Here is a 12,419-nt window from a genome sequence, read left to right as displayed (position 1 = left end):
TATACAAACTCTTTGTATAGGACAGCCCCGCTCGCATGTCTCCACATGAATGGTCAGGATCTACCATCTATAGTGATTTACAACACTTACAAACCTCTACACAGCGGGTCGTATCCTTAATGTCACCAGGATCAGGTATCCCACCTTAATCCTTATACTACAGACCTATTTAGGTTATTACTTAAGGCATGATCCACTTGTATATCTCATATATATGCTTAAGTTTACATACAATAACCATGGAACTTTGTTTATTGGATATGAGTAAATGCCAGAATGAAATAACAATTATTTTATTCATAAACAATGTGTATATTACAAACAACGAGACTCTGAGAGATTGATGTAGGTTCATCTAGTAGGTTAAATCTACCTCAAGTATTGAGGGAACTTCGACATAGTGGGAGGATTACGAACCCACCTATTTGCTATATGGGTTTAATTGAAATCCTGGCTATAGTAGTTGATGGTGAGGTTGAGGATCTGTTGTCTTACAAGAAGGCAATGGAGGATGTTGACTGAGATGAATGGATCAAAGCCATGAATCTGAAATCGAGTCTATGTACTTCAATTCAGTTTGGGATCTTGTAAATCAACCTGATGAGGTTAAACCTACAGGTTGTAAATGGATCTATAAGAGGAAACGGGATGCTGATAGGAAGGTGCAAATCTTCAAGGCTTAACTAGTGGCAAAGGGTTATACCTTGGTAGAAGAAGTGGACTATGAGAAGACTTTCTTGCTTGTTGCCATGCTGAAGTTTATCCGCTTCCTTTTATCCATAGCCTTATATTATGACTACGAGATATGGCAAATGGATGTCAAGACTGCTTTTCTGAATGGTAATCTTAAGGATGCCATTTATATAGTGCAACCCGAAGGATTCATAGTCCAAGGTCAAGAGCAAAAGATTTGCGAACTGAATCGGTCCATTTATGGACTGAAACATACATCTCGATCTTGGAACATAAGGTTTGATAATGCGATTAAATCTTATGGCTTTGACAAAAATGTTGATGAGCCTTGTGTCTACAAGAAAATCATTAATAGTTCAGTAGTTTTTCTAGTGTTATATGTAGACGATATCTTACTCATTGGGAATGATGTAGGCTTACCCACTTCAGTTAAGAACTGGCTAGCGACCCAATTCCAAATGAAAGATTTGGGAGAGGCTCAGTTTGTTCTTGGGATTCAGATCTTTTGGTATCGAAAGAACAATAGGCTAGCACTGTCTCAGGCATCGTACATTGACAAGATGTTGATCAAGTACTCGATGCAAAACTCCAAGAGGGGCCTATTGCCTTTCAGACACATAGTTACATTGTCTAAGGAACAGTGTCCTAAGAAACCTCAAGAGGTTGAGGAAATGAGACGGGTTCCCTATGCATCTACCGTAGGCAGTTTGATGTATGTGATGTTATGTACTAGACCTGACATCTACTACACAGTAGGGATAGTCAATAGATATCAGTTTAATCTAAGATATAATCACTGGACCATCAAGAACATCCTAAAGTATCTTTGGAGAACGAGGGACTACATGTTTGTGTATGTTTCTAAGAATTTGATCATTACAGAATACACGGACTTTGATTTTCAGAATGATAGGGATTTTCAGAAATCCACTTCAAGATCAGTGTTCACTCTTAACAGAGGGGCTGGAATATGGCGAAGCACCAAGCAGGGGTGCATCACGGACTCCACCATGGAGGTCGAGTATGTAGCGGCTTGTAAAGTTGCTCAGGAGGAGGTTTGACTTAGGATGTTCCTGACTGATCTGGAAGGTTTTCCAGACATGTCTAGGCTCATCGCCCTTTATTGTGATAATAGTGGTGCTATGGCGAATTCCCGTGAGCCTCAGAGTCATAAGCACTGCAAGCACATTGAGCGGAAATACCATCTCATCCGAGAGATTATGCGTCGAGGGGACGTGATTGTCACGAAGATAGCATCGGAGCACAACGTTGTTGATCCGTTTACGAAGGCTCTCACGGCTACAGTGTTTGAGGGTCACTTGTAGAGTATAAGTCTATGGGACAGGCCACGGCTGAACTAGGGCAAGTGGAAGATCTTGTACTAGGCATTTGTGCCCTAGTTTATTATTTTGTGTACTCATAATTTGATTATCTTGTACACTCCACTAGTTTTAGGATAAGTGGGAGATTGTTGGGGTTGATGCCCTAAATCTCCTAGGGTTCTGTAGTTTGTAAACACTTGTATGAATAAACATTCTGTGATTTATAATATATGATTTTATTCACTTCAGTATATAAAATATTTGATATTTTAGTTGCATTAACGACAAACCAATAAACTAAGATCCATGGTTATCGTTGTAACTTAAACATGTATGTGGAGACATACAAGTGGATCGGGTTTTAAGTGATAACTTAAATGGTCTGTAGTATATGAATAAGGCTGGATACCTTATCCTGGTGACATAACGACTATGACCCACTTTGTAGGTGTTACAAATGTTGTAAAGTGCTATAAATGATCTGATCCTGATCATTCATGTATTAGACATGCAAGCAGGGATATACTATACAAAGGAGTTTGTATAAAATCGGACTACAAAATGTATAGTCTCGTTATATAACGCCATTCATAATTAAGACTTTCATTTCACTAGAACAACCATAGGTAACATGACCTTAATCTTGAGTGAGTTGGGAATTCCTGCTTATGAGGATGGTCCTTGGATTTGCATGGGTGAGAGTGGTCAAATCATTGACTCAACAAGCCAACTATTTTGGGGATTTGTCTGATTGGGGAGCTGGGAACTCAGCTACACAAGATGAAATTCACTCATTCCCCGAAGCAGGGCTAAGTAGATAGATTGCACCCTTAAGGATTGATTCCGAGTCTTGAACAATATGGTGCCACACCCTCTCTTGGCTCGAGAGGGTTTAGTCATAGTGGAACTATGATCTATTATTCACAGAAGAATCAGTGGTACTTAAGGAGTTAGATGTAACTACAGGGGCAAAACGGTAATTTTGCCTAGCTGTACTTACGAGCGATTTGTGAAGGGTCATTGTATTGTTGATTGGTGATATCCAATGGACACAGAAATATATCTATAGTGCGAAAAGTGCAGCAGTCGATCTTTAGTGGAGTGCTTGGCAGTTAACGGATGGTGGATAATGTGATTAAAGAGTTTAATTAGTTATTCACGTATCGTTGGAGCTTCAAGCTACAGGTCCATAAGATCCCCTTGGTAACTCAATGGATTTAAGTTGGGAATCGATTTTTGGGATTAATTTGAAATGTTTAAATTAACAAGAGAGAATTTGATTATATATGATATAATTAAATTAATTCAATTATATATGATATAATTGATATAAGGTATTTGATACAATATTATTTGATTGAAGGAACTAATATTTGAATATGATTCAAATATATTTTCTATGAATAAAATTCATAGTTATTTAAATTTAATATAAATATGATTTATATTAAATGCCATAAAATAAAGAAAAAGAACTATGGTTTATATATTGTATATGATGCAATATTAAAACTATAGGTTATAAATATAATATGATAAGTTAGTTATCATATTTATTTATATTTATTAATTATTTGATAATTAAATTCTTTTTCTCATATAACCACCCTTAGTGGGTAGTTATTAAGTTTTATGGAAAAAGTGGGATAAATGAAATGGTTTTAATCATTCCGCGAGATAAGTGATACTATAGACGTGAGTATCAATTGAGTAAGAAAGTCTTACTAAACGATCACTTGAGAGCCTAAACGATTGAGTGCTTTGTCTATGCGATAGACTTTCATCTACACAATAGAGTTGTTGTTTACTCGATTGTCTTTCTCCTCCACACTAAACCTTCCCTCAAACCAAAATAAGCTAGAGCCCACCATTCCTGGATTCTCACACTGAGAATACCAAAATAACCTAGTGATAGTGTTCGGTTGCTGCTTGTTGCTGTTCGAGGGAGATCAAGTTTTTGCTGTGTTTGTGAGCGAGTTTGATCGAGGGATTATTTTGAAGAAGAGGTTCTTTAAAGTTATAATTTCTTTTCCTTTGTTTTTTTTTATTTTAGAAGCATGCTGTAATTTAAGTTTTGTGTGTAATCTGTTCTGTATAACTGTAAATGTATGTGTTCATTCACAACGGGGTTCGGACGATCTGTTTCCGCTCAAAGGTCCTTTGTAATTAGAGTTCCTTCACTATCAAATAGTTCTAGAATGTTAGATCAATAAACTCTCCACCTCAATCAGATCGAAATATTTTAATTGTTCTGTTTAGTGCATTTTCAACTTCAACCTTGAATTCTTTGAACTTTTCAAAAGACTTAGACTTATGTTGCATTAGATAAACGTACTCATATCTGGAATATCATCAGTAAAGGTGATGAAATATTCAAAACCTCCTTTAACTTTGACATTCATCGGACCATAAAGGTTTGAATGTGCAAGCTCAAGAGGTTCTTTGGCCCTGTGACCTTTTCCAGTAAAAGGTCTTTTATTCATTTTGCCTTCAAGGCATGACTCACATACAGGTAAAGAATTTTCTTCTAACTCGCTTAGAAGTTCGTTCTTTACCAATCTCTCAATCCTACTGAGATTAATGTGTCCTAATCTTAGGTGCCAAAGATGGGCATTTTCTTTAAGAAAAATTTTAAGTCTTTTATGTTGAGTTACTATAGTCTTAAACATCTCAGTGTTATGAAGTGCCTTAGTTTCTAATGGTCTTAGCACATAAAGGTTATTTTCCAATTCAGCTGAACAAATATTGACACGATTTTAGAAATACACTTTATTAGCTAAAAGTTTTGTACAATAAAATACAGAAATTAAGTTCCTCTTCAAACCAGGAACTACATATACATTTTCTAATAAAAGAAATTTATTTTATAAAGTCAACTAGAGACCTCCCACTACCACAACCGAACGACGTGTCCAGTTCCAACCCGCATCTTTATTTCACCAGCATCTAGTTGCCAGAAGGAACTAATTCCCTGAAATGAAGAACAAACATGGTTAGTGGCGCCAGAGTCTATAATCTAGGCAGAATCATCATTCTCCACTAAACAAGTTTCCAAAACAAGTAAATCAAATTTACCTTGCTTGACCTTCTTCTTTTCTGCCAAGTATTTGGGGAAGTTCTTTTTCCAATGACTATCATGGTTGCAATGGAAACAGATTCCCTTTGCAGCCTTGGGTGGTCTTCTGCCTCCTTGTGTAACAACTGCAAGGTTAGCTTTCCCCTTCCTACCTTTCTTCTTTTTCCACTTTTTGGTGTCGGAGGAAGAAGGTACTGACTTAGTTCCAGAGGTCAAACCTTTGTGGAACTTCTTGAAAGATGAAGCAACATTTGCCTCACCCTTCCGTTTCTTGGTTTTCATAAAGGATTGGAAAGTCTGTAGCTCATTAAGTAAAATGGTCAGGTTGTAGTCAATTCTGTTCATAACAACATTGCTATGGAACTGCAGGAAACTTTTAGGTAAAGATTCCAGTATGCAGCAAACCTGATTGGCTTCATCGATGACAAACCCATTCATCTCTGCCATGTTGAAGTGGACCATCATGTTGAGAACGCGTTCTCTAACAGATGCCCCTTCTTGCATATGGACATTGAAGATGTTTTTCAGAGTGTCATGCCTGAGTTGTGTGGACGGTTGTCTGAACATCCCCTATATGGACTCCATGATCTCACAAGCTATAAGCATGGGCTCATGCTTATTGGCTAAGACATCGGCAAGACTAGCCAAGATATACGCTCGAGCCTTTTCATTCGCCCTTGTTCAGCACTCTTATGCCTCTCAAACATTTTGAGGAGCATTTGGAGCAGGAATGGGAGGACAATCCTCCATCAGGACGAATCGAAGATCATCAATGATCAAAATTGTATTGATCGTTTTTTCCAAGATGTATAGTTTTCGCCCATTAATTTGCCAGCGGCGAGCAAGTTTAATGTAGTAGTAGCCATAATATAAATTACTGAAAATGAAAAAATCATTAATTAGATAACTTGCATTAATCACGAGAACAACCAATCAATTTTAGCAAAATTCTAATGTACCCTAAGTGACATCTAATTTTGCAATGATGTTCCAATGAGGCAGGACAAAAGTCATCGTAGAGTGATCAAGTGTCCCTTCACTGAAATAAGACATTCTCAACTAATAGACAAAACAACTCCTTGTTATTGTCACTATTAGTCACCATTGTTCGGTCTAGAATTCTTTAAACTAACTTAACGATTCCTGTAAGTATAACCCTCATTTTAGGTCCTAGAGTTTGTAAGCGCATAAAATGATGATGTAATGATATGCGATACTACTTCTAGATGTATGCGTTAATAATGAAATGCTTGAAGTATGCTATGTATTGTCACAAGTTTCCTTGCGTTGAAACTAAGTATAATTCCACCACAAGTTTCTCGAAGTGATCCGAGGTCGAACACAGAGATTGCGTAGTTAATGCGTTATGTTCATGATATATGCGACCAGGGATTTTTCAATTAATAAAAATTGTGCGTGTACAGGTATTTAAAATTGCGATAAAGTAAAATTATACGATAAAGTAAAGTTGCGATAATAAAATAAAATGCGATAAAAGTAAACCTAAGCTATTATGATACAAGATACAGGATACTGATACATGATACTAAGATTGAGACTGACTATGAAGATTATACAAAAGGTCGTGTTATGCGGTGGCAAGTCTTTATGTATGACACAGAAATAGAAAGGGTAATTAATATAAACATCGCAAGTTCATTAATTGCGTTAAAGATTTAATTACGGTTCCGCTTTCCCTTGGCATACACCTCTCGGTGATCGGCCGCATTCCCACATCTCTGTGGTGAAACAAGGATGAACGTAATGAACTCAAGGTTGCTTCCATCTCTGGAAATACTTCTCATTTTAGTTAATGCATTCTTCTAACCTTCTCTCGACAGGCAGAATGGCATCTTCACTTCTGCTCTCACAGGTGAAAATGTCGTCTAGCATGCTTTAGCTAAACATATTTATTTCTTTAGCACAGATTAATTTACTTGTTAGATTCATACTAATTACTAAGGGATTAAGAAAACATCATGGAGAAAGTGATTTATGGAAGAACGGAAATAGACAGAAAGATGGAGATGAAAATGATCGTGACATTCAATACTAATATTTAGCGTTTGATACATGATGTGAATGATAGAGATTAAGAAGATGAATACAATTTATGATAAGAGATAGAAACAAATACAGAAGAGTGCCAACGTCTTGACACAGATATGGACGGTGAATTTGCTTGTCGGCGAATGGAGTGAATGGAAGGAAGAGCTTCCCTCTCAGGCTTGCTCGTCCGGTAGGAGTGACCTAGGTACAGAGCTTCACGGCGGGGATTGAAAGGATTTGCCCTGAGACTCACTTCTCGACCTTGTCTCTTAAATCTTCCCGGATCTTCTCTGATCAGCACTTAGATCAGTCTCTCTCTCAATATACAAATATCTAAATATGCCCGTGTCAAGTATATTTTCCAATAGAATTTTAGAGGCTATTTATAGGCTCAGCTTTGACTCTCTGCGGTGTGGACCCCACTTCATTGTTATGTCAGCTCCGGAAATGGTGGAATGAATATTCCTTCTGTTACGCAATCAATCTCGTCAAAAATGCACAACGATTAGCTGTACACGTGTTTGAAACATCTACAATTGCGTTGCTCTTTTGCATCTTCGATTGTTTGCCCACATGCGGTGTTGTTTTTTATTATTGCATGCGGTTGAAGTTGCGTTGATCGCAAAGCTCTTGATCGATTGTCACATGCGCCGTCATTGCGTTGATCGTTTATTCATTCCTGAATGATGGGCACGATGCGACGTAGATGCGTTGATCTTTTTCTCTTGAGCCATGAACGCATGCGGTGACTTGATTTCTTGCAAAACAGACTTGAAATATTCTTTTCTACCATTGCGATGGTGTCAGTGGGTGTATTGATGACAATTTATAATTCTTGCATTTCTTAGCCAATTTCCATACAATTGATGCAACTTTCCTCTCTTTTAACCGCAATATCTAAATAAAGTAGTATAAATAACTTGTATTTCTACAAGTTATCAGAGTTCCGCTCCAATGAACCAACCGTAGGAAAAAACCGATTAGGACATGAAACTAAAGTAATCCTATCTAATTCTGGAGATTGAATAAAGAGCCATGCAAAACTGCCATCCTTTAAGGGGACACCTACGATGCCATGAGGCGATGTATGAAACTTTACTTCAACCTAATGAGAGAAACCGAGGGATGTGTTGTCACACGTCCCACTCCCACTTATTATAAATACTCTTTCCATTCACCTTGATATTGATCTTCACAAATGCCACTCGTAGGGGGACGCCCATGGTGCCTCGACGCTGAGTGTAGATCTCACAGTGTGAACTTACAGGGAGAAACGTGTAGAGGATAAAATGAAGTATCATATACCCAATTTTTCTCCCACTGAATGTTTTACCTAGGGTTATTTAACTTAGGAAAAACCCAGCTACTAATTTTTAACTAAGTGAACGTTTAATTTGCTAAAAAACAACACTTGTCTTTTATGATTAACCAATTTTGATTGAAGTCTTATTAAACTGTTAATAAACATTAATCAAACTTGAATGCATGTAACAAATCTATATAATTCACCTTTCCAGGTAGGTTCCCAAGTAGAGGTACGATGTTTCCGTCATCTTAAGTACCCCAACCTAGATAGAACCCACCTTAGACATTGTACTTTTAATCTTTTATTAAGAATCAGTTTAATCCTATTAAACCGATTAAAAGATTAAAGCTAGATTTTTAATCTTATTAGAAATGTGATCTTAGGTCTATCTCAATCATGTTTTAATACATTTTAAAAAAAAATTATTATAACCTAAGGTTCACATGCAACTCTTTATTATTAATTTTAATTCTAATTTCATTTAGTTAAAACAATTATAAATAAATGAAACAATTAAAAATCAATCATTGCAAGCTTGACATACTTTAGTTAATCATAACATTGTAAATTAACCTAAGGTAGTGTCATGCTTCATGCAATCTCAATTTCATTACTAATATATATAACAATTATATATTATAAAGAAATGGAAGACATTAATAACATACTATATAAATATACATTCTTACTTTATATTATAACCCTTATAATATACATGATGCATGTAAATGTTATTAATGCATGCATGTATATAATATAATAATTATACTATATTATGCATGAGAATGCTATATAATTAAATCATGCATATTCAAATATTATAACACTTATAATATAAAATGATGCATGAAAATAAATGCATAACCTATGGTAGAATTTAATTCTATATGACATACAATATGACATATATAATAATAAAACATACATCACATGTATATTTAAAATAAAAGTTAATGGACTGGGATAGGACACTAATAAAGAAATTAAATAGCTAATCATTACATTAATCAAAAGTCATTCGGTTTGAAACAAGGGAACCGTGAAGGAACTCTTATCAAACAGTACCTCTGAGCGGAAGCAAGATCGTTCCAAACTCATTGTGACAGAATTACCACATTCATAATCAAACATACAAGTTATGCATTAACAACAAATTACGACATTCTTTGAAACTATAAACAACAAAAGAGCAAGATACATACCAGTTGAAGAACTCTTCTTCACTTTAAATCTCACTTTTGTCACGGAAGCAAATCTCGCTTTCACTGAGATCGTCCACGGCAATCGTCCACGAAATTGTTGTCGTCTACCTGCGAGTGGACTCCTCACGAACAAGGTAGCAAGGAAGATACCACCACTCAGAACCCTCGGTACTCTCGAAGTGAGAATCTATGAGGTGTGGGCTCTATTGGATTTGGTAGAGGGAAGGAGGAAAGAACAATTGTTTACCACGACCAAGCAAGTGGGAGATATCGAGAGTCTATTGTATAGACAGATGCTTGATCGTTTAGGTAAAGGTACATGATCGTGTAGTAAAAGGGGCAAGATCATATAGACGATCTTTTAATAAAATGCTCAGGCACCCGATCTCTTAGAAAATGCTAAATGATCGTTTAGGTAATTCTATGCGATTGTTTAGTAAATGCGCGCGTGTACATGATCGTTTAGTAAACGCTGAGCTGTCGTGTATGCTTTCGATTTGCTATACGATAGGCAATGTACTCAATCGGTGAGCAAATATCTGATCACTTGCAAAATGAAAACAATTTTCATTTTATCCTTCAGTTGCGAATACTGAATGCAACCTCCCACTAACTCATTCAGTTATGGAGAAAAAACCCACAAACAACTATCCCATAATTGTTTAAATTTAAAAAAATTATAATCATATTATATTTATAACCTATAGTTTAATCACATCATATGCAACATATGAACCATAGTCATTTTCTCCTTCACTAGATATAAATCATATTTATATCATTTTCCTCCAATTAATATATCTCATACATCATGTCAACCATATCATATATATTAACCCGTTTAATTATATCATGTATAATCAAACTCCCTCTTATCAATTTGAACACTTCAAACTGACCCAAAATCTAACTCTCAACTTGAATCCATTGAGCTACCAAGGGGACCTTATGGACCTATGGCTCGAAGCTCCAACAGTACGTGAATAGCTGACTAAACTCTTTAGCCACGAGGTCCATCATTTGTTAACTGCCAGGCATTCCACTAAAGACCGACAATTGCACTCTTCTCACCACAGATATATTTCTGTGTCCATCGGATATAACCAATTAACAGTACGAAAACCCTTCATAGATGCTCATAAGTACAGCTGGGCCAATTTACCATTTTGCCCCCGTAGTTACATTTAACTCTTTAAGTACCACTGATCCCTACTATGTGTGGACACTTATCGGGCCATGAGAAGGTGTGTGGTGCCACATCGTTCAAGCCCCCAGAATCAGCTCTTAAGGAAGCAATCTATCTACTTACCCCTGCTTCGGGGAAGGAGTGAATTTCATCTTGTGTAGCTAAGTTCCTAGCTCCTAAATCAGACGAATCCTCAAAGTGGTAGGTCTGAGTTGACGATCTGGCCACTCGCACCCATGTAAATCAAAGGACCGCCCTCAAAGGCAAGAGTTTCCAACTCATTCAAGATTGAGGTCATGTTACCTATGGTCATCCTAGTGAAGTGAAGTCTCTGTCATGAACAACGTTATATAACGAGACTATAACACTTCGTGGTCTGATCTTATACAAACTCCTTTGTATAGGACACCCCCGCTCACATGTCTCCATATGAATGATCAGGATTAGACCATCTGTAGCAGGATCAGACTATTCTACAAAGCGGGCCGCATCTATAGCGTTACAGGATAAGGTTTCACTCCTATATCCATATACTACAGACCATTTTGGCCCTGTGATCTTTTCCAGTAAAAGATCTTTTAGTCATTTTGCCTTCAAGGCATGACTCACACACAGGTAAAGAATTTTTTTTAACTCGCTTAGAATTTCATTCTTGACCAGTTTATCAATCATATTGAGATTTATGTGTCCTAATCTTAGGTGCTAAAAATGGGTATTTTCCTTATGAGAAGTTTTAAGTCTTTTGTTCTGAGTTACCGCAGTTTTAAATAGTTCAATATTTAGGAGGGTTTTAGTTGTTAACGGTCTTAGCACATAAATATTATCTTCCAGCTTAGCAAAACAAAGTTCTATACCATTCTTATAAATAAACACTTCTTTCAGAGAAAAATGTACATAATATTTTTGTTCAACCAATCACTTTTCAGAAATTAAGTTCCTCTTTAAATCATGAACAAGAAATACATTTTCTAATAAAATATATCCATTCTGTAAAGTAAGCCGGAGTCTTCCCATTGTCACAACTGAGGCGACGTGCCCAGTTCCAACATGCATTGTCATCTCCCTAGCCTCTAGTTTTCACCAGGAACTAATTCTCTGAAATGAAGAATAACATGGTTAGTGGCACCTAAATCTATTATCCAGACTGAATTATCATTCTCCAGTAAACAAGTCTCCAGAACAAGTAAATCACATTTACCTTGCTTAGCCTTCTTCTTTTCTACCAAGTATTTAGGACAATTCCTCTTCCAGTATCATTCATGGTTGCAATGGAAATAGATTCCCTTTGCAGCCTTGGCCTTCTTGCCCTTCTGGGCTGCAAGTGGTGGGTTATTTTTTCCATTTTCACCTTTCTTTTGCTTCCACTTTTTGTTGCCGGAAAAAGAAGACAATACTTAGTTTCAAAGGTCAAACTTCTGTAGAACTTCTTAGAGGATGAAGCAAAATTTGCCTCACCCTTCCTTTTCTTGGTTTTCATAAAAGATTGAAAAGTCTATAGCTCATTGAGCAAAGTGGTCAAGTTGTAGTCAATCCTGTTCATAACAACATTGCTATGGAACTGTAGGAAACTTTCCGGTAAAGATTC

This window comes from Benincasa hispida, chromosome 6, assembly GCF_027475165.1.
Source record: "Benincasa hispida cultivar pf3 chromosome 6, pf3_genome.v1.1, whole genome shotgun sequence".
Classification (NCBI taxonomy): Eukaryota; Viridiplantae; Streptophyta; class Magnoliopsida; order Cucurbitales; family Cucurbitaceae; genus Benincasa; species Benincasa hispida.
The sequence above is the reverse complement of the archived record's forward strand: the minus strand, read 5'-3'. Positions refer to the sequence as shown.